We start from the raw sequence: 25,136 nt of genomic DNA on the forward strand, positions 1-25,136 counted from the left end.
TCCCTAGTGCCACATATCCCACAGTTCCATGATAGGATTTGTTATGACATAAAAAAAGTGATGGCCTTGCCACAATTAATTAGGTCCACTCAAATACATCATGAGTATGAGTTTTACACACTAAAACCCACTTTACGCATTAGGAACTAGTTTTCCTAAGTTATTTCCATGTGTTAATTTACCCACATGAGAATAACTCATAAATTCATTAATTTGATATGTTAAACATCATCCTTAATATGTTAAACAAGTCTTTGTAGTTGAAAAGTCATCCTTAATATGTTAAACATTGCAATTATGGCTCTATATTCATATTCATGATGCTTGTACCTTATTTTTCTTTTAATATATTTCCAAAATTTCTACACTATTAGATTCAAGGTTCTTATTATATAACAATTTGATATATCTTCTCCAAAATACCACATACTCAATTTAAATATAATAATTAAAAGAATATTTAATATACAAACAAAAATCAATGTCACTCTTCTCTCACAAGTTTGAAAATTATATATATAATACATTTTTCTCTCCATACAAAATTATATATACCTCCTCTAATCACTCTTAGATTTGTTTATGATTACCCTTTTGTAAAAAATAAATGAAAATTATAAGTACTTAGTTTCATCACTCTTAAATTGGCTTATGAATATCCTTTTGTAAAATGTAAATTATAAACTTGTTTTTTAATCAAAATTTTGAGTTATGCTATAATTTAATTTGAGTAACAACATTGCCGTAATTTCATTTACATCTCCCAATTAATAAAAAAATATGCCTTTTTTAATAACCCTACTAAAAATGAGAAGTGGTTGGCTTGCTCTTTTGGTAAGAGAGAAGTGATTTTTAAAAATTATTGGTTTTTATTCACTTGAGTGTCTATCAAGTGATAGCTTGTGCTAGCCGACTCCTCAAGAACAGGCCACACAACAACATTGTACAATGTCGTATATAAGGGAAAGTCAAAAGTAAAATACACCCGGCAAAGATTTTGCATTCGATTAATATAATGGATACTGCGAACTTCGTAATGGATTCTAAAAGTAATAGCGAATTTCCAGAAGAGTATGTTGATGCATTGTTTGGAGAATTTGCTTATGATCCAATTCGTTTACCGCTTCCTGAAGACCATGCTCAGAATGTTTACAACCGTAGGACATTGGAGAATATTTGGGATGCGAAGCACGATGAAGCCGACGACCCATTCACCCGCCAGCCCTTCGATATTAGACATGCAATTCCCCAGTCTGAACTGAGGCAACAGATGCAACAATACATACTCCACAACACAAGCTCAACATTAAGGCTACAGAGACTAGAGGTCATTCCGGACTATACTAGAATCCTTAGCGAAAGAGAGATGAAAAATCTGTTGAATCAATTGATTACAGATTGTCAACGTCTAGTTAACGAGCATTATATCAACGGAAACGGAACTCTCGGGCGATATTGGAAGGTGTTGAGAATATTAATTTGATAAGAGTATCTCTTGGTCGATTCTGGGAATTGACCTACCGCTGGTCGGGCAGGGCGGGGCGGCCCGGGGTGGCGCTGCGCGCCCGCAGCGCCACCCCCGGGCCGCCCCGCCCCGCCCGACCGGCGGCGGGTCAACCCACTCACACCAATTCATCGATTTTCCAATGAGGATGTGTAACACTTGGGGTAAATATTTACAGATCTTCATTTCGAATCCTTCATTTCAAATCAGATTTGCATATCTTCATTTCGAATCCTTCTAAGAAAAATTATATATATATAATATGCTTTTGTGCCATACGAAAATGGTCGGCCCGGCTGAGATCGATTGCAGGGTCCCTCGGGACTGGAGACATTAACATTTTAAATGCCATTATCCCTGGCAGCCTACCACCTCACGTCAGGTGTCGTGGTTATTTAGATCTGTCTAGTAGCGAGTAGGGTAATTATTAAGTTGATTACTGATTAGTTTAATAATTGAATAATGACTTACTACTTTTCTTTCAATGAGTAAGTTGAGTTATTCACTTAAAAAAATACTAAAATATTTATATGGGTTAAAAACTGTCATTTTATCTGCTTGGTAACATACATTTTTTATCTCACCATCATAGAAGACGGTTAAAATGTCATAATATGTCGTTCCTTCTCAACCTAATCTGATAGCTTTGGATTATTCGAATACTCAATAAAGTCGAATTGGATTATCTGAAGATGTTTCAACCTAAGTTGATTGATTATATAGATTTGCATTATTTGAAGACCTAAGGAAGTCTATTTGGAGTATTTCGAACCTCTCAATCTGATCTGATTTGATTATGGTTATAGATTATTTGAATAACTAAGAGAGACAATAATAATTAAATATTGTGGTTAAGCCATTCAATGACTCAAATTTACACATCATTAAACTTTTTGGTTAAGCCCATACAATCACTAACATTTACAATTAAATTGAAAATAACATTTATCAAAACGGAATAAACTTTTCTATTTTGACGCAGGGTACGGATGAGTAAGAATTAATAATCGCAATATGAAAATCTAATGCAATAATGTAATATTTTGATAGTTTAATATTCAAAAGCTTACAATGTATTGGGTTCTTGGTAAAATCAGTTTGGATTGACAAAAAAAATTAAAATAATTTAATTTATCCCTGTTCAATTTGATTAGTTATGAAATTGAAAATGTTATTCTCAATATTTTAGAAGTTGTATTATGTATTTAAAGTAGTGATACTTGCCTCTCAGTATGCACACCGGTCAAAAGTTACCAGCATGTGATTTAAATCACATGCTATTCCAATATTACAATTCTTTTTGGTGCTTGAAAATTTAATTTAGCCGGTGATGTGGGTTTTAAATGATAGCAGTCATTTGGATTTCATGCAAATTGATATATATAATGGGCTCACATTTTTGCATAGATTTATTAATATTAATGTTCATTTATTTATTTAATATTACTGTTGTTTTTTTTTTAATAAGTTAACAACTATTAAAGTGCAAAAGAGTAGCTCTATGGACAAATTTGCAGAGTTTAAGTATCATAAATTACAAATTCATCGATTTTGCAAGTTTCGATTTTCCAATGAGGATGTTACAAATTTGGTAGTATTATTATGATTTTCATGATTTAAACAAAGATGGTAATAATTACCCGCTCACACCAATTCATCGATTTTCCAATGAGGATGTGTAACACTTGGGGTTATCACCACAATTACTAATATTATATAGATATGTTTTCTTTCGCTTCTCTTCTTTACCATCAAAATTGAAGCTAAAGTCCTAACAATGAGGATTACTATTATGTGAAACTATACCGGTTAATATTTGTAAGGGTGATGCTACACTTTGGTTGGTTGATGACGTGATCCTTTGCGTTCATGCCATGATATAAATATATATATGGAATTCGTTTGTCATCTCTATACACATTTTTTCTAAAGTCTTTGCTTTCCCTTTACCAGCTAAACGTCTTTCTAATGTTACAAGACTTTCCATTTTCATGCTAAATGTCTTTGTAATGTTACTCAACAAGGATTATATTTAGTCGACAAGAGTAAAGTTGGAAGTTATTTTAGTAATGTTACTCAACAAGGATTATATTTAGTCGACAAGAGTAACGTTGGAAGTTATTTTAATCATCAAAATTTTCATAGATGCTTTACTCTTCCAATCATATCAATACTTTGAATACTTTAGATCTTCATCCTTGATGCTTTCCAAGTTACGGTAGTGTACCTTTGATTATGTTGTCAGGGTCATACCACTCCGAATTAATGTCCTTATCTATAACAATGTGCAGTTCGAGTCATACCTGTGGCTAAAAAAAATTATGGTGACTAGAATAATTTAAAGAACCATCAAATTTTGTGAACCCAGTTGTGTACTTGGTAGTATAGTAATAGGCCACGTCAAGGTGTCCATGTGAAATTCATATAGACTTTGTGGTAGCCTATCTTCTACGACTATGAGTAAACTAGGTGATCCAATGGTCAACATATTATCTAGGGTTGTACATTGCTTAACCTTCCCTACAATTTCTTTTTTTTGTTGGGAGAAATTATTCCTTTACCCTCTACCGCGTCGCACCCCTAGTATTGCTGCATGGACAAAGGAGGGGGAGTGTGGGGGGACGGTAGGGTGTAGGGTGAGGGAAGGGGAGGGGGGCCGGGGAGGGGGGGAAGCTTAGGAAGCTTCGTTCAATTAGCAAATTCAGTTGAAAACAAACATCTAGCGTGGCATGCAAAGGATGGACCATGAAGAAATACAGAGTTGGCGAGCGAAACAAAGAGAAAACACAGATTTGATGGATGCAGGGAGTACAATAACTTGGTAATCATATCGAGGGATTTGTCATCATCATCATTTTCGGAGATTGGATCAGGCGTGTTACTTTAATTATTAATGTGTAGTGAATCCAGACAAGAGATCTCTCGTGAGAGGAATAAGTTAATGGGGTCGGGGCTTCAATGTAGTCGTCAGGGGGTTGTGGGGGGTGCATGGGTAGGGGCTCGCCCATACTTGCCTAATTGTCCACTTAGCCTCATTATCCCTCACCTGACCTCCTGCTCGCCGATCGACCCGCCTGCCCGTTAGAGGTGGCTGGGAAATTCTGATTATACAAATAAAAAATTTATGGTATATTTTTGTTGTTAATTTAAGTTAACATGTTTTTTTATTTACTAATTTATGTGTTTATTTTTTAGGAAAATGGCATCAAGGAAAATTTCTGTGAATCTTTCTGGACCAAAGAGTCTTAAAGGTGTATCTTCAAAAAACATTGGTGAACGAACTCCACCTGAGCTCATGCCTACAAATATTTCAAGTGCTTTAAGTGATAAGAAGCTAATCTCAGATTGGAAAAGTTCAAAATAGGTGAAATTTCCATCAAGAGTCTGGTATGTGAAAGAAAGAGAGAGCACAACTGTGATTTTCGCATTGATTTTTAAGTTAAATTTAATTTTTGAAAAAAAAAGTTGTTATTATTATTTTTTTGACATGAAATTCATAAAAAAAAACTATTATTTGACCATTTTTAGTTAATATTTTTGTATAAAAATTGTGATTTTGACATGTTAATTCTAGCAAAAAATTATCAAAACGTTTAGTTTTTTTTTATATTTATGTTAAAAATGGTTATTTTTTATGTCCATTGTTAAAAAATGTTGTTTTTTAGAAACAATTATTTCATGTGGATTGGAAAATTAATTAACGATGTCTAATTATGTAGATTATCTAAAATTCAAACTATCGACTTTCTAATTTAAAAACGCAAAACAATAAAAAACCCACAAAAAAAAAATAATTAGAGAACAAGAAAATATGAATACAATGACGACTTCAAAAACTATCACATTTAGAAAATAATTTTTTACATTTCACACACTAGAAAATTTAAAGTCAAAAAATAGGTCTTTTAAAAAAAGGGTGTGATGCAGAATACTCACTTTTAAAAATCAGGATGAAAATCACTACCATTCACTACCATTCTAAAACTTAATGCACATGAAAAAAATTAAAGTTCCAAAAACCATGTTCTAAAAAAAACATGTGTATTCTGCATCACCACTTTTGAAAATCGGGTCATTTTTTTGCCACCTCTACAAAACGGGTAACAATATCAGTTCCCGTTTCAAATTTTAAATTGTTGTTGGCTCATGGTATTAGTCCGAAATTTTTTGATCGTGTGGTTTTGGTCCGTGGTATTGCATCCAAAAGTGTTGATCCCAAGTATTTGGTTCATGTTATTGTGTTATTATTGTTTTTTACCGTGGTATTGTGAAAGGCCTAAGACTATAAAAGAGGAAGGAGATCATTTGGCAAAGGACCATCGAATGAATTGAATATCTAATAAGTGTTAGATCTGAAATATTTCTAATTGGGGTTATGGTGCAGATCTGGATCTGAATGAAGGAGGAACCTTAGCACATAAAGAAGGATAAGTTTCATTGATGGGTCATAATCCTTAAGCTTGAATGATAATATCTTTGTATGATTTTGATCCGTTATATGTGGCGCATGCTTGATCTATAAAGCTGATAATCTGGGTTAATTAGTGTCTGAATATTTGAAAGAGTGAATTATCCTTTATAGATCTATACGCAGGTTCAGTGAAGCAAAGGCACGTATATATGTTGGTTCAGTGAATGCAAACAACGTATACGTAGGTTGTTCCAAGCACAGAAGCGTATGCATGCAGGTTTCAGGTTGTTGAAGTAGATTATATCTTTTTAGTTGTGATCTAGCTGCTTCTGTTTATTGCTGCAGTGTTCTGGATCCAGAATTTGGTGTGTGGTTACTGTAAATGTGTTTTGGGTACAGCTGTCAGAGAAGTATCTACTTTAGTTAGTGCTAATTGGTGAAAAGGAGATTGTTTGATGCAGAAATACTTGATGATTGATTGATTTTCATGGATCCAGTCTAAACATTTATGAAATGTGGTACTTGGAGGAAGAAAGAGAACGTTGTAGCCTTTAGTAGGTCAACACCTACGTACTAGTACATCAGGTAGTACAAGAGCCAAGGGGGTGGTAGCTCCCTTCTAGTAGCAGCTTGAAAACAAGTAAAGGTTGGAGCATTTCAGCAGGTAGTAGCCTGCATACTAGTAAATTGATCGGCTAGTACAAGAGCAAAGGGGGTTGTAGCTCCCTTCTAGGAGAGTCTGGAGAACGAGAGAAGGTTTTAGCCTTCTGCAGGTAGAATCATGTGTATTGGTATAAGTCTGCACCAGTCCAGAACTATTGTAAAAGGTATTTCTTATTAAATAAGATTGAAACGACTTGCAGCAGGTGGTTTTCACCCACATTGGGTTTCCACCTTATATCATGGTGTTCATGTGTGATTCTTGTGTGTGATGATGTGTTCTATTTTACTGCTTCGGTTTACTGCTCATATGGTTAATAAGGTTCTGATGCACTCATTAGAGATCAACTAACTGAATCATATGTTTACTGGATATATACTTATTGCATCACATATGAATCTTAATACGGAAAGTGAAAAGCTATATTGATTTGATAATACTGATTCAACCCCCCCCCTTTCAGTATTATTTTGAACAACAATGGATTGAAACATTAAACATTATGGGCAAAGGTGACATATATCAGGAAAATTTTGTTGGCATTATTGGTTTATGTATCAGGAGTTCGAAAGGCAGCACAAGACTAAAACCAACAGAGCGTGACATGATTAAAACCGATAACAAGATCTCCGATGGAGGGATAACTCGTGCAAAAATCAGCAATCTACTAGAAGATTTCAAAACCGATATTCTAGAGACTCTAACAACGCAGCTCGACATTATGCAAGATAAACAAAAGCAAGCAGAAGCAGAGAAAAATCTGGCAATATTCTTCCCAAGATGTAGAAAGAAGCACAACCATAAAGGGTACCCACTGGATATAGTCCAATTCTGCACCATCTGCACGAAATATCACTCCACAGAAAGTTTCCCCTCACTCTCGGGATTGAAATTAGTCTACAAGGAAGTGGAAGAAGAAACAAAACGAGTGTACCTACTCAATCAGCGCCGCCAATGGCAGCCACAACGAACAGGTATGCCTATCGATCCATCCTCTTCTTTTCAGTCTCCTCAGTATAATGCTCAAAAATATAATGGAATGTGGCAAAATTAGCCACCTTTCCCCAGTTGGTCATAGTAGCCATTTTCCACATCACCATGGCCAAATCAAACAAATCAAACCAATTGGCTGAACTTTCCTTACTGTCCACCATTTTCACAAAATAATGTGTATCTAACACAATGGTCACCCTCAACCTCGCAGAGTCAAACCTGCGAAAGACCGATAAATCATCCAGTTGGAAAAATTTGTCTCCCTCAACCTACACTGCCAGCACCATATACATTGCAACAAAATCCCCAGACCAACTTAAGACCGCAACTCCCAGCCCAACCCAACCTGAACCCTAATAATAGACCAGTTTAATATGTTCAAATAATCGAAGCACTAGAGCTAGAAACCAAGTTAAGGGAGTGCAACAACCTTTAATTAAGGTATAGGCGCATAATAGAAACTGAGGGAGATAAAAATGCTCAAGTTGAAAATCTGTTACCTTTAGAACAACCACTACAAGAAGAGGATGTTTTTAGATAACAAACTCACGACCAAGAAACCACTTCTTCTCCCCCATTCCCATAACGAATAATTATACCACAACCAATAGAACATCATGACTTTGATCTTCTGGGAGAACGAAGAAATTTATGTATAAAGATCCCACTCTTATAGGCTATCCAAGATATCCCAATCTATGCAAAAACCATTAAAGAGTTATGCATAAAAAATCCAAAGAGGAGAATAAAAACTAACCCAACTATCCAAGTAGTCGGCACCCTATCTGACTTACTATCAGGAAGAGAGGCACCTGTAAAATATGAGGACACAGGAAATCCTATTGTTACAGTGAAAATCAATGGGCACTCCTTTCCAAATTCCTTAGTTTATTTAGGAGCTGCAATCAATATCCTAGCAACCACAACTTGTTAAAAGCTTGGTATTACATCATTAGATCCAACCACAACCTTATTGGAGTTGGCTGATCGATTGGTAATCAGACCAGAAGACACACTACATGATATAATGGTCTCTGTAGACTCCTAGGAATACCTTGTAGACTTTCTAATAATTAATCCCAAAACCCGGCTAGATGGACACCCTTTAATCTTACGTAGACCTTGGCTAGCAACTGCTAATGCTTACATTGGCTGCCGACAAGGCAGTATGACTATAACTAGAGGGAGTAGTTTCAAGAACTTAGCTTTATACCCTCTAGCCCAAGCAAGCCTAACAATAATGAAAACTAAAAAACAACTTGTATCATATCTCACAGAAAACATTAGATCGCCTTTAACCATAGAAGATGCCCTCGAATTTAAAGACCAAACAGAGGATGACAACATTAACAATTTCATTAACTAACCAGAAACCAGATCCCATGTCCAATGTCACATGATAGAGGCAACATTTGATAACGAACTAGAAGAAGATCCCTTCAAAGACACTCATGATCAATCAATACCTACTACCTCTGTTTCAAACAACAAAACTATAAATATTGAGCCAGGAAAAACCTTGAACATTAACAAAAACTTGACTCCTGAACAAGAAGAAAAGTTGGTCCAACTACTGAGAAAATACAAGGAAGCATTTGCATGGGATTACCTGGACATGAAAGGAATTGATCCCCAGCTGTGTACGGACCACATTTATATAGAAAAGGATGCTAGACCAATTCACTAACCCCAACAAAGAGTAAACCCTCATCTTAAGGATATTGTGAAAGCTGAATTACAAAAACTTTTAGATGTAAACTTTATTTACCCAATATCTAAGAGCAAGTGGGTTTCTCCACTAGTAGTGGTGCCAAAGAAGAATGGAAAGTGGAGGATATGTGTAGACTGCAGAGAATTAAACAAAGCAATCCAGAAAGACCACTTTCCCCTTCCATTCATTGATTAGGTATTAGACACGTTAGCAGGAAAGAAATTATTTTCTTTCTTAGATGGTTTCAGTGGGTACAATCAGATCCAGATTCCCCCTGAAGACCAGCATAAAACTACTTTTACCTGTCCTTGGGGAACATTTTCTTACAAAGTCCTACCCTTTCGCCTATGCAATGCCCCTACCAAATTTCAGAGGACCATCCTCAGCATCTTTTCATATTTAATAAATGAAGGGCTCGAAGTATATATGGATGATTTCACACCATATGGAGATGATTTTGAGCTAGCACTAGACACATTGGAAAAGGTGCTACAAATATGTATTGCCTCCAGGCTTTGCTTGAGCCATGAAAAGTGTCATATGATGATGACTGAGGGACTCATATTAGGTCATTATATCTCAGAAGATGGAATAAAATTAGATCCAGCTAAAATTTAGATAATTTTGTTAATACCTACTCCTACCACACAAACAAAGGTACACAGTTTTCTGGGATTTTCTAGTTATTATAGAAGATTCATAGAGCATTTTTTTTCAAATAGTTGCACCTCTATATGTACTAACTATAAATTTTGATTTTATTTGGATAGATAAGTGTGACCGTGCTTTTGAGGATGTGAAAAATCTTGTATCGACAACCCTCGTGCTAAGGGGCCCAAATTGAGATTTTCCATTCCAAATTTTATCTAATGCTTCAGACACAACTATTGGAGTAGTCCTTGGGCAGGAAGAAGATAAAAAGCCATATGCAATTTATTATACTAGCAAGAATCTATCTCCTACTGAATTAAACTATATTGTGACTGAAAAAGAATTTTTAGTTGTAATACATGTTGTAAATAAGTTTAGACATTATATAACTAGGTATCATGTAGTTTTATATACAGATCACCCTGCCATAAAATACTTAGCAAATAAACCAGTTACAAATGGTAGAGTAACAAGATGGTTGATTTTATTAAAGGAATTTGACATCACAATAAAAGATCGACTTGGAAAATAGAATCCTGTAGCTGATTTTCTCTCACGAATGCCAAAGCCAGTGAACACAACAGTAGTAGAAGATTAATTCCTAGATGAACATTTATTTGTTGTTACTGTCAGAACACCATGGTACACTGATGTTGCAAATTATTTACCAGTAGGTAAATTACCCAAGCGTTTAACGTCCAAACAAAAATAGATAGTGCAGCATAATATCTGATTTTCTTGGATCGGGGGCTACCTATTTCATGCAGGGGCGGATATGCACATCTAAATATGCATTCGCGAAGATGAAATATTTGACATTTTGAAAGCTTACCATGACGGACCATGTGGTGGAAATTTCACAAACTATAGGATTGGTCACAAGGTTTTAAAAATAGGCTATTACTGGCCTACAATCTTTAAAGATGCTAAGAAATTTGTTTGAGTCTGTGATAGTTGCCAAAGAGCGGGACGCTCTAGACAGTCCGATGAAATACCTTTAAATCCACAATTAGTAATCGATCCATTTGAGCATTGGGCACTTGATTTTATTAGTCCGATTAACCCATCATCAAATAAGAAAACATACATTATAGTAGCAACAGAGTATGTTACCAAATGGGTAGAAGTAGAGGCACTTCTAAGAGGTATAGAGGATTCTATAATACATTTCCCTTTCCAAATATTAGTGTGATATGGCCTCCCAAGGGACATAATCACAGATGAAGGACCGCAATTTGTAGGTAATAAAATCGTTGCAACATTAAAAAAATTACCACATTCAACACAAAATTACCACCCCATATCACCCACAGGCAAATGGCCATGTAGAGAGCATGAATAAAGTGATAGAAGAATACTTACAAAAACAGTTGCATCACACAGGCATGATTGGGCTTCAAGAGTGTTGGAGGCCTTTTGTGCATACCGAACAATGTGGATAAATACCACCAGCCATTCACCATATCAACTATTATTTAGAAAAGAACCCATCTTTCCAATAGAATTCGGAATACAAACATTAAGAACAACACAAGAGGTGGGTTTGAATTTAAATGATGCCCAGACTAGCAGATTACAAAAAATCAACTAGCTAGATGAAATTATGCTCTTAGCTCTTCAACACACTACATTAATTCAACATCAAAGAGAAAAATGACACAACGCCCTTATCAAAAATAAAATCTTCCACGAAGGAGATTGGGCACTCCTATACGATTCCAGGTTTTAGGATTTACCAGGAAAACTCCAGATATGATGGCTTGGACCTTATGAGATACAAAAAGTGCATGACAATGGCACCATTATATTGACTACCATTGATGGATCTGGACATTCGTTCAAAGAAAATGGTCATCGAGTGCAACTTTACAAAAAACGCCTCACTCGGGAATCCTTTTACCAATATTTACGGGAATATTCCACTATGCAGTTTCTTGCTGAGGAAGATAACCCCTCCTCGGCAGTAGTTCACTGAATAATTCTTTTGTTTCTGAATTTTTTATATAAATTTTTCTCTTTAATTTTGCCTGTATACACTGTTTATTTACAAATTTTTATTGTTGTTCCTCTTAAGGAAAATTTGTTGTTCCTTCGAAGGAACAACAACCGTTCCTCTTAAGGAACAATAGTTTTGAGTGCTTACATTTGTTTGCTATTCCTTTTAAAGGAACAACTATTGTTCCTCTAAGGGAACAATAGGCATTCTTCTTTAGGAACAACATTTCTACGTATTTCACAATATTTTATGTTCCTTTCAAAGTAACAATCGTTCTTCCTCTAAAGGAATAGCTGCTATTCCTTCGAAGGATCAACATTTCCACACCCTTGTTTATTTTTGTTATTCCTTTTAAAGGAACAACTGCTATTACTCTTAAAGGAACAACAACTGTTCCTCTTAAGGAACAACACATTTGCATGCTTATTTTTGCTATTCCTTTTAAAGGAATAACTACGGTTCCTCTTAAAGGAACAACAACCATTCCTCTTAAGGAACAACACATTTGAATGTTTACTTTTGTTGTTTCTTTTAAAGGAACAACACTTCTGTTTGTTTATTTTTGTTGTTCCTTTTATAGGAACAACACTTCCATGTGATTATTTTTGCTGTCCCTTTTAAAGGAACAGTTGTCGTCCCTTTGAAGGAACAATAGTCATTCCTCTTAAGAAACAACACTTCCGCTTGCATTTTTGTTGTTCCTCTTAAAGGAACAACACTTCCGCCAGATTATTTTTGTTGTTCCTCTTAAAGGAGCAACACTTCCACTAGATTGTTTTTATTGTTCCTCTTAAAGGAACAACACTTTTTCCAGATTGTTTTTGTTGTTCCTTTTAAAGGAACAACCCCCTTCACATTTTCTTTTCTTCTCTTCCTTCTGAAGGAACAACAGTCTCGATTTGGAATGTTCTTAGGTTGTTCCATCGAAGGATCATTATTTCATTTTGCGCTTGCTTTATTTGTTGTTCCGCTTAAGGAACAACTGTTGTTCCTCTTAAGGAACAACAATTTTAAGTTTATAATTTTCTTTTGTTTGTTGTTCCTCTTAAAGGAACCATAGTTTTTCTTGCAAATGTTCTCTTTGATGTTCCTCTTAAGGAACAACAATTGTTCCATCTAAGGAACAACACTTTTTGAGTGCATTTTTTGTATGTGTCCTTCTTAAAGAACATCACTTAGAGAATTTTTGTGAATGATGGTTCACTACTCATGATTTGTTCAAGGCACAGATATAAATTTATGCAAGGACACAAAAACTAGAGGATACTGAAATCAGCAAACTAAAGAAAAATCATTATCTTTAGAGAAATTGCTTTGTATTGATAAAAGAAAAGAGGAAAGGACACAACTATTTATATCACTTTTTTGTCTTTGCTTTCACTAAAACTAATTTGATTGGTTACTTTTATCTTGTTGGTTCTTCCCTAATCTTCATAATTCTCTTTGATCATTATTATTGAATAAGAATAAGGGCATATTTTCGTCTATTGAGATGTTCAGACTTCTTCTTTCATCCCTACCCTTAAGGAATGTTGAGCCATCCTCTGTATATAAATAGGAAAGTGCTATATAAAAGAAAAAGAAAAGAAGAAGAAGAAGAAGAAATATATATCTATATGATTACTAAAAATTCTATGATTTGTCAGAAGAAGGATAAGGGGTCTCATTAAAACCCAACCTACCATGAACATAAGGATGAAGTGAAGTGGTATTCCCACTATGGCCACCGCACCAGGGATATGATCCAAGAGGCACATCAGAAAAATAAAAAATTCCTTGGAACAAGAGGTCTCATCACGAGCCGACCTGCCCACCTTTCACTTCTTCCTAGTGAATAGCATTGTGATTCATCTGGTTACCAAGCCAGCACAATGACCCCCATTCTGACATCACAAAGCACTTTCCTAGACATACATAAAGGATTATGGTCCAAGGCTGAAAAAGTAGCTTTGTCAAGGTTATGAACACCTGTGGTCAACAAAGCTCTGTTGATGTTATTGTAGTCATATTTCTCACACATCAATAGCCATTATAAACCCTTTTCTTATATCCTTATCTTGATTTCAAATGAGATTATGTTTTAAAACCCTTTCAAACCTCTTACACATGAAATATTATTTGAAAATCAATCATGATGGTTAAAGTGGATAATGACCGCTTAAGCATTTTTACTTACGACAATTGTCCTCTTCCCTATTTTTTGCATCATTTCATAGCATTTCCATATCTATTTGCGATTTTCATCATAAGCCTCAATTTCAGTAATTCGTTAATTTTTGCAATCATGTCATGGATATATACGTCGTTCCCTTTTTTTACTGTATGATTGTTGTCTAGTACGCTGCTCCTCCATTTTCTTATCGAGGACAACCTATCATATTTCGTGGGGGTATAGGTGACCTCCAAAATATACTGGCATATGTGTCAATTCCCTATTTGGAGGTACTACGACTCCACCAGATCTCGGAAATAGTAAGTTTAACGATATTGATATTTTCGAATATGCACAACTTTGCTTTTCCATTATCGTTTCTGTGTTTTGCTCTATAAAAATTAACAGTCTGCTAAGCTTAGACAAAATGGGAGGAAGATCAGTATGCAGCAAACAGCAGGTGCTGACAATTTCTGACGCTACACGAAAATTCTAGAGAGAGCAGGATGGATTACCTACCTTACCCGACTACAACAGTCCCATGAAATGGTGGCCATCAAATTTCTGGAGAATTTGCAGGAAGATCATTCCATTGTGAGGGGAAGGGAAATAATAGTAGCAGATGCGGTAACTGCTGAAGTATATGGACTACCAGCTGTTGGACCAATATGGACCCAGAAAAAAGTGAGACTTCAAGAGGCCATAACTATCTTTCGGGACGAAGGACATAACCTTACCGTCAAAGGAAAAGAAGTCCTGCCTGTAACCCTAGGAGAACCATGGGAAAAATTAGCCAGAATAGTGCAAAGCTGCATCACATGTGATGGGAGAAAGGATGTGGTAAGACCACGTCATCTCAAATTATTAGTAGTATTAAGACAGAGATGTGCTGTAAATTTTCCTACACATTTAAATTTTTTATTGAATGACACTGCTCGGAGCATAAGGAAATCATGTCATACAGAAATGGTAGTATGTCGTCATGGTTTAATTTGATTAATAGTCAATTATAGTCTTACTTAGTAGCAAACTAGTTGGGAAGAATTGGTATTTTCAATAGACGAGGGATTGGCCTTACTAGCCCCGAAAAGAAAAAGAACCACCATCACATCAACTAGACCACAGAAATGTAGACAGTCCTCAAGATTGGGGAGAAGCAGGGAAATGTTGGGAAATCTCCAAGATAACAGTAGCCAACCCTTAGAAATATAGGGCTCCGAGGATGAGCAACCCCCACATCTTGAAGGAGGGGAAACGTGGAAGAAGAATTGGAGGAAGAAACCAAGCACTCTAGTGAGGAAGAAACCGAGGAAGCAGAACTTCCCACAACCTCCAGCACAAGTCCACTACAAAGTGTAGTGCAGGAAGATGAATTGGCCCAAATTTTTGCTAATATGGGTGAGTATATTCAACCCCAGAGCTCGCTCAATCTCAGTATTGAGGAAGCATAATCACAGGAACACTCTGATCATAGTAAGAGTGCATCCAAGGAGATGGATGATGATGAAGAAGAAGAAGCACAATCACAGGAACACTTTGTTCACAGTAAGAGTGCATCTGAGGAGATCAATGAAAAGGAATAAGAAGAAGCAGAAGCCACTCGGGAAGTGGCAGATCAAACCAGGGTTACCTCCCCCGAGGAACCTAATCAGGATGACGAGAACACTGAAGAAGTGTTCCAAACAGAAAATATGGAAACAAGCTAGGGTGACGACGCAGTCCCTGAAGAACAAAACCTAGCTGAGCAGCCAAGTCCAGTCAAGGAAACAATTGTTCCTCCCAAGAAAAAGAAGAAGAAGATGAATGAAATTAAGAGGCTGCAAAAGGAACAACAAAGGCTACTAAATGTAGTAAAACAACTTAGATAGCAGATGAGAGCCCTAAAAATGGGGAAAATCTCAAAAATAACCCCAAGAACAAGAGATGCAACCACCCAAACAAAACCCCATAAAATAAAGGCCATGAGGACACAAACCGAGCCCATATCCATTCAGGACAGCAAGGAACAACATGCAGATGTTACAGACACAGTGGCTCAAATAGAAGATACACCAGTCTGTAATAAGGATGTCTAGAAAGAGGCACTATCCTCTAGCTTCACGTCTGACCAGACAATTTATGATAAATAGACATGGATTGTAGGAACCAGGTGTCGCAATAAGAAGATCCAAGTAGATCTTCAACCCAAAAGTGTTTCGATGGACAATGACCCTAGGGTAGTAAAACTCCAAGAGGATCTGGCACAGGCTCAACAGACTACAGAAAAGCTCACAGAAGAGACTGTTCCTCAGGAAAAATATCGAAAGTTATAGCAACGAGTAAAGAACATCAATGCATCGAAGTGTGAGGCCTTCGATATTTAATGTCAGAGGGTAGAGGAAAAATTTGAAAAGGTAACAAATAGACTAAAACTAGTAAGGAGTCAAAATGATATTCTCTGTTCTCTATATATAGATGTCCTAACATGTAGGCCCCCTCCCAAAAGTTATGCTTTGTTTTTATTAGAAAGATATTTGCAGTTAAAAATTAAAGCTGTTAAGGTAGGGAAACCTATAGATTTGAAAACTGTTGATGATTTTATAAATTGTTGTAAACACTATGGAGTCAAATTTTAGTGTTTACTTTGTGAATTTTATTTGCATAATTTTATCTCGGAAGAGGAAATGGAGAAGAATCCCAGTCCTTTTGTGGGAGATATCTAGTTTCAAGCATTCATTTCATTTGCTACCAACCAATTAAAGTGGATCATGGCATATAACACTATTCAGAGACAAAAGAAAAGGTTAGACCTTTGGGTTAGGGGTGAACTGAAAAACCCATTACAACTGTGGACTAAGCATAAAAGCCTAATGAAAAAGGAGAGTGTGATCCAGGCATTGGGACCCATCCAAAAACACATTGTCCAGCAAGGGGTAGAATATTTCCTGTCTATCAAAGACCATGCCGTAGCAGCGGCTAAACTTCGATGGAAGACCTTTGATTAGAATATCCAGGACAGAGCACCATTCCATTAAAAAAAATTTAAGTTAGCTATCGACCGCCTGGTCACATATAGTAACCTCATCTTGATGGAAGGACTGTATTGGCTAGGTTTTAGATTTCGAAGCCCTATTATTTGGTATCCTACAGTAGAATATAAGTCCATCTATGAATTACCTAAAGGGTAGATAGGGTGCATTTTTTAAGTTTTAGCTACACATAATGGTTTTAGACCACTTCATGAAAATCCCTCTCCAGCCTATTTCGTAACTACCTTGCATGTAAATTACATGGTTTTCATGAGGGCATGAAAAAGGGTAAGCAGGCGGGTGTGTTGAGTGATGGAAAAGGTATGTATTTGCCATTTATTTCTTTATCTTTTCCTTTGAACCATAGCTCCTTTACATTCTAAAATGGTAATATGTTAAGGAATTATAGTAGAATTAAGGAGATTTGTGATCGATAAAAAATAATAGATTATTGTCTTTTTCTATATAGAAAATGAGGGAAATGGAAAACCACTATTCGGGAGGAAAAGACAAAGTAGATGCAATTGTTGTCCCTTCCCTAGGAAGCTATATCCAGACAAGAAGATCGAGATTGGAGCACATAGTCCAGGAGAAGAAAGGGAAAGCGCAGCATCAGTGCAAGAAGACAAAATGATAAAATGGAAATCAATGATAGAGTGAATCCCTCAAGATCAAAGGATCCTGAGGGATCACTGCTTCAAAACTCATCGGTACTCTTGATATATACACTTGGCCATTATAAAAAGGGACAACGCTTGTAGCCCAGGGGGATTAATTATCATTTTGTAGAATTTATTGTTGTAATTACTACTTTGATCATCGACTCTCGTTAATCAAAACAGAGTACAGTTTCTTGTAAACATTTTCAAATGATCAATATATAAGTCAGTTTTTGTTCCATTCCTTCCTACTAAATTAGCCCAATAGTGCTTCACTAGCAGCTAAGGGCCCGACCCTGGCGGATCCACTTGCTAACTGTACCATTATTTTATAGTTCCAGTCGTGTAATGATTTGATTTAATTTTCATTGCTTTTAATCGCATTTCTTTGTAATTTCTTGTTCCTTTACATTTTCCTGAAATCATTTCATGCATGAAATTATAATTGGATCATGTTGCCATTTTCTTCCACCATAACAAGATTACTATTCATTACAACTTAAGTTTTTATGTTGTTCATTCTAGTTATAAAGCTTCGTTGTTTACTTCAGACTCTTTCGTTTATTACAAATTTCTATTCATTTAGCATTGTTGTTCATTTCTATTAATTTAGCATTGTTGTTCACTCATAGTAGATAGGTGTTATTTCTTTCCTACAAGTATTTTTTTTTTCTTTTAAGTATTTTGCAGTGAGCGTTTTTACTACATTTCTGTTAGCAGCATTAGTGATCTATCATTTCCAGTTAATTGCTTTAGTGTGGAGTGTAAGATCAACAACTGTAAAGGACATTGGCTATCACTGTCTAAGTTCTCAAATGATGGATCTTCTTTAAATTTGATTTCATTTATATCAATTGACAGAGGAAAGAGTTATCAATATTGCATCCTTGACTAATAAATTGCTGTAGTTTTTTGAGTGAATGATTTAAGTTTCAGAGCATGAAGTTCCTTTTGATTGCAATTAGATTTTATTTCAAGCATCTGTTTACTCTTGTATTTAGCACCATATTTCAAATTAGAAAACATCATTCTTGAAATAAATTTCCCACCTGAAACTAAGTACACTCTTGAAATAAAAAATCGAACCTGGATTGATAATTAATGTAGGATAAACAGGAGTTTAAAAGACACATTTTATACCTCATCAGGGGGGAGGAATGATCCAGGTGGATGTTGGTAGCCACCCACCTATCCCATTTGGACCCCCACAACTCTCTCTTTTAGTTTTCTAGTTTTTGTAATTGTAGCACAATTTACTACGTTTAGCAGTTTTTCAGGTCCTAAACTTATGGGGCCGTTTTTAGGCCATAAATAACGTTTTTTCGGAAATCTGGGAGAAAGATAGGTCCATGGACTATTTTTTCTCTTCCCAAAGTTATAGTGTTCGGATACATCTTTCTAACGAGCTATTGTACGTGTCAAATGGAGATCGGGTGCCAATGTTACGACCGCAGGAAGTTGATGTACCAACTTACCCAAAACGGGGCCCACAATTTGGCGTTTCATCTTCTAGGGTTAGATTTTGGGATGTTAAGGGTTTCCCATTGTTTCTCAAAAATAAATAGGCCTTCAAGTCTCATTGTAACATAGTTCAGAGGCATGTAGCTACCAGATCTCTTCTTAGAGATAAGCTACCATCGTCCTCACAGGTTTATTTCCATTTTTGTTTGTAAGCATGTTTCAATATTTTACATTAATGAAATGAAGTATTATTTCCGCTGCATCTTTGTGTATATGGTTATCTCTGTATTTTATTGCGTTCCTGTTTAAATATGGATCACTGCCTTTATCTTTTATATTCACCTTCCACCCTTTCAGAAATGTAACTAGTACCGACCTTCGTAATTGCATTTAAGTCGTAATTTAATGTCAAGATGGGACACTATAAGAACTGATGTCCCGATAATTCTGAGAATAAGAAGAGAAAAAGGGATGAAGATAGTGTTGCTACTAATGATTATCCTCAAAAGAAGTCTTAAAATGAGGAACCTAATGTCAACGACTTATTCTATTAAGTCTCATATATCCTTTACTCATAGTATATGCTATTGTTTTTATTATTGTATAATTTTTCTTATGTTTGTCTCTAGGATCAATATTTTTTATTTCTAGGGATCATAAATTTAATATATATTTTTTATTAAGTTATTTTGATGAATTAAAGGAATATTCCAAAAGATTAGGTTGATGTGAGATCTAGAGGGAGCTTCCCCACTTTACACAAAAGTCATTTCTCTTGTGTTTTCCTTGGAAGGAAATTTTGCAAGTGTGCTCTAAAAGGTACTTAGATTAAGGATTGTTGCTTGTTTCAGAGGGAGACTCCAATAAAAAGAAAGAATATTTGTTGTATTGGGATCCCTTCAATAGGAAACCCTACAAGATTTGTAAAAGGATCAACCGAAGATATCTTTAAGATTATAAGATTTGTTGTAGATATTTTTCATATAAGAATGTACTATCACTTTATCTTTAAAAGTTTTATATTACTAATTCTCTCATGTCTACGATTATGAATATCAACATTCTTATTTAGGGTGTTTAATATTTGAATTAAATCAACCGTTATTACACTATCTATCTTTTTTTCACCTGGGTAAAACTCTAACCCTTAGGGTTCACTACAAAACCCTAACTTTTTATGGTTTGTTGATGATATTTATAACATATGATAAAACCCGAGCTCTTTAGGGTTTATTGAAAATTTAGGGTTGATGATAAAACCTTTATAATAGTTAATTTAAATTTATAGGAATGAAACGTTAGGTGTATCTGCTCTCATGTGATTGAAACCCTAACTTAGTTGTTATATTAAATTTTTGATAATTGTAGCTAGAGTTTACAATGAAACCCTAGTAGAGGTTCTAGAAACCCTGGATGTAAAAAGTTGTTGGGTCCCTATAATACTAGTGATTACCCCATTACTATTTTAGTTGTACCCCTTATTGATATTGTTGTGCCCCTATTATCCCCATATTGTTATTACTGTGCCCCATAGAATCCCTCTATTGTTATTTTTGTGGCTTTATATTATTATTGTTAGGTCGGCTTGGTTATATTGTGACTCCTTAGATTCCTATATATAGAAAGGAGGTTTTATCATTTGAATCATCCAAGAATTGTTCATTTATGTAATGTAAAGGATGTTTCCCCCTCGAAGAGGTTGAATTATAAGACGTTGATCTATCTTTTCTATCTTTTCTTGAGCCGGTTTCATAACATTTGGTATCAGAGCTTTGGATTCTAGGGTTTCGCTGCTCCAAACAGGTCATCGTGGTATTTTCACTATATCCTTTTTTCTGCAACGTTTCGGAAGTTGCAAAAAAAAACCCATTTGATAAGAAATCGCGGTGAACCTCGAGTACGCATTTTAGAGCTGTTTGCGATATATTTGCTGAGATATGATCTGAGGAAGTTGGTCTTTTTGCAAACTCCTGAATTACATTCCAAACAGGTGACCTAGGGAAAAACGTCATAACTTTCTCTCTGGGGATCAAATTGAAATTTCGTAAGAAGGTACAGAAAGAGGACGGACTGTAGTATTTTTTTTTGTATTTTTTATATCCAAAGGTTGAAACAGTGACTCGTGGCACATCATACAAGTTCAGTCTACTGAACTAGTCTATAATCAAGTCACTGTGGGAGATTTCGCATAAATCTTCCTTGGATAATCCAATTTGGGTCAGACTTGTGGAATTGGAAGGAGGACACAGAGGGCTACTTCAGGTCATAAATTCAGATCTAGATTATTGAAAAGTACAGAGATACATCAGAGGCAATATCGAGCTCCTACAAAGTGAAAAAAATGTGTGTAGATTTTCTTAAATTTTTGCTTAAACTTGGTTTGAAAATTTATTTTGAAGGAATTCAAAGGGCATAGTAGAGTATTATTATCGGTAACTGATGTCTCGAGGAAAGAAAATTCAAACACCTAGTAAGAAACCTGAAAGCTCTAGCATGAATCATGAAGAAGAGGAAGAAATGCAACATGGTATATCAAAATTACAAGACCAAGTGCAACAATTGTCCCTTGCACAAAAAGGAACAGAATCTAAGATGGATGGTTTAAAGAAAGGCGTAGAAGCTAATATGGATTGTTTAAAGAAAGGTGTAGAAGCTAAGATGAATGACGTGGAAGCTAAGATGGATGATTTGAAGATAGATTCGAAGACAGACATGGAAGAATTGAAGATAAATATGAATAAGTTGCTATAATAAAGGGTCAGTAATGGTGAAAGAGTAGTAAAGGAAACTCATGATGAGAACAAAAGAAATGTTAATCATGATTCCATAGACTCTAATGTTGGATCAAAGACCCACCATATTCCAAAAATTGATATGAGGAAGTTTGATGGCAAGGATCCCGCAACATGGATATTATAGATGGAGCAATTTTTCGATCTCAATAATGTGCAAAACACGCAAAAGGTACATATTGAAACTTTATATTTGGAACCAAATCAGTTTGTATGGTATCAATGACTTTTCTCTTGTAAACAATTTATCACTTGGGAAATTTTTACGGAAGAATTGATAGCACATTATGAGGATACAAAAAGCAACACTTTTTTTATCCAATTGATAAGTCTCAAACAAAAGGGTTCAATAATGGAGCACATTGAGGAGTTCCAAAAATTGAACATAAGGGTAAACGATATTCCAGAGGAGCATAGGATTGATGTGTTCATAGGGTCTTTAAAGGATAATATCCAACATGATGTTCGACTTTGGGAACCTGATTCATTAGAGAAGGCATTCAAGTTAGCAAGAAAAATGGAAAGCAAAATTATGGCAACCAGGAAGCATACCACTCACAACTATAAAGACAGAAGTGTTGTTGCCACTAGTATTCCACAACCTATAAGGTTGACACCACAGCAATTGGAAGAAAAAAGAGAAAAAGCACTTTGTTACAGTTGTGATAGAAAATACACTAAAGGTCATAAGTGTGCTGAGAAGAAATTATTCTACATAGAATGTGAAGAGGAAGAAGAAAAGGAGTAAGAAAGGTCAAAAGAAGAGGATATACTCCAGAAACAAAGCCTAGATAAAGAAGAAATAAATCCGACCATATCTTGTAATGCATTGGTGGGAATTACCACTCCTCAAACCATCAAGATAGAAGGACAAATCAAGAAGAAAAAGGTAATAGTGTTGATTGATTCAGGAAGTACCCAAAATTTTATTCATTGTAAGGTAGAAAGAGAATTGAATTGCTTCTTATATCCAGCACCAGAGTGTCAAGTGATGGTTGCGAATGGAGGAACAATAAATTGCTCGGGAAAGTGCCATAATATCAAGCTATCCATGGGAGAATATGCATTGACTAGCCCAATGCTTTCCATTCCAATGGGAGGTGCTAATGTTGTACTAGGAGTCCAATGGCTACAATCCTTAGGTACAATAGCTTTTAATTTTCAAGAAATTTTAATGAAATTTTCTGTGGAAGGAAAGAAAGTTGAATTAAGGGGTATTGCAGGGAAACCGGAAAAGATAATCAGCTCTAACGGTATGACAAAGCTTCTAAAAGATGAACAAAAATGTGTAATTGCATAATTATGTTCGCTAGATGTGTCCACAGTGGAATCATCTATTTCTCTAGATCTCCAAAAAGTATTGGACAATCATTCCAAGGTATTTGAGACTCCCAAAGGTCTCCCACTTATTCGTGATCATGATCATGCTATTCATCTGATTCCAGGAAGTGTTCCTCCAAACACCAGGCTGTACAAATATCCCGACGCCCAAAAGAGTGAAATTAAACGTATGGTTGCAGAAATGCTAGAGGCTGGTATAATTCAACCAAGTCAAAGTTCTTTCTTTGATCCAACCGTATTGGTGCACAAGAAGGTTGGATCATGGCGCATGTGTCCAGATTATAGGGAGCTCAACAAGCTCACTATTAAATATAAGTTTCCCATTCCTATCATTGATGAATTACTAGATGAATTGCATGGATCAATTTACTTCACCAAGTTGGATCTTTGTTTAGGATACCATCAAATCAGAATGAAGATTGAAGAAATTTAGAAAATAGCATTTAGACCTCATGAGGGTCATTATGAATTTTTGTTCATGCCTTTTGGCCTTACCAATGCACCTTCAACATTTCAAGGTTTGATGAATTCAATTTTCAAACCATTCCCTAGAAAATTTGTGTTAGTATTTTTTGATGATATACTAATCTACAACAAGTCTTGGAAGGATCATGTTGAACATGTTGACATGGTGCTACAACTATTGGAGGAGAAACAATTATATGCAAAAAGATCCAGATGTTCCTTTGGAGTATAAGAGGTGGAATATCTGGGTCATATTGTATCTCATGAAGGAGTTAAGTTAGACCCTAGAAAAATTAAATCCATTAAGGAATGGAAAATTCCCATATCCATAAATCATCTGCGAGGATTTATCTGGTTGACAGAGTATTATCGCAAATTTGTTAAGAATTATGGGAGAATAGCAGCACCTCTAACAACATTATTGAAGAAAGATGCATTTTCATGGACTCCATAAGCAACAAAGGCATTCGAACATCTTAAAGAGGCAATGTGCCAAGCACCGATCTTAGCTACACCAGACTTCACAAAAACCTTTATTGTGGAATGCGATACTTCAGGAAATGGAATTGGTGCTGTTTTAATGCAAGGTTAAAGAACCATTGCTTTTGAAAGTCATCCAATCAAGGGAAAGTTTTTACACAAAGCTACTTATGAGAAGGAAATGTTGGAAATACTCCATGCACTTAAGAAATGGAGACCCTAACTAATGGGAAGACACTTCAAGGTAAAAACAGATCATGATAGCCTTAAATACTTTTTAGAACAAAGATTATCCTCTGAAGAGAAACAAAAGTGGGTCACAAAGATGTTGGGTTATGAATTTGAAATCATCTTCAAAAAAGGGAAGCAAAATGTGGTGGAAGATGCACTCTCAAGAAAGGATGAGGATGTGGAAGCATTGTTGTGCACCATTTCTATTAACCAAATAGATTGGATAAACGAAGCAAGGGAGGAATGGAAGAATGACGAAGAAGTGTGGGCACTTATTTGAAAGTTACAACAAGATTCCAGTATGTCTGATACATTTAGCTGGAAAAATGATTCATTATGGTACAAAGATCGCTTATACCTCTGTAAGAATTCCCAGCTAAAGCAAAAGATTCTTATGGAATTGCACACTTCTCCCTTCTTTATTGAGGCCCCTTCTTAACTGATCCTACCCCTCTGTTACTAAGATTTTCCTTTGTCTTCGCATGCTCATAATTGCCTCGACTTTTGTTTTTAGGGGGTTGTCATCTCTATAGTTTATGTTTCTACAATTTCTCCATTTTCTGGAGTTGTGAGGAAGATTCCAGAAATCTTTAACTTTGGTTAATCCCTGGGAATCTGTT

Source organism: Pinus tabuliformis, chromosome 2_1 (assembly GCF_031772625.1).
Source record: "Pinus tabuliformis cultivar Carrire ecotype Pingquan chromosome 2_1, CPIR1, whole genome shotgun sequence".
Lineage (NCBI taxonomy): Eukaryota > Viridiplantae > Streptophyta > Pinopsida > Pinales > Pinaceae > Pinus > Pinus tabuliformis.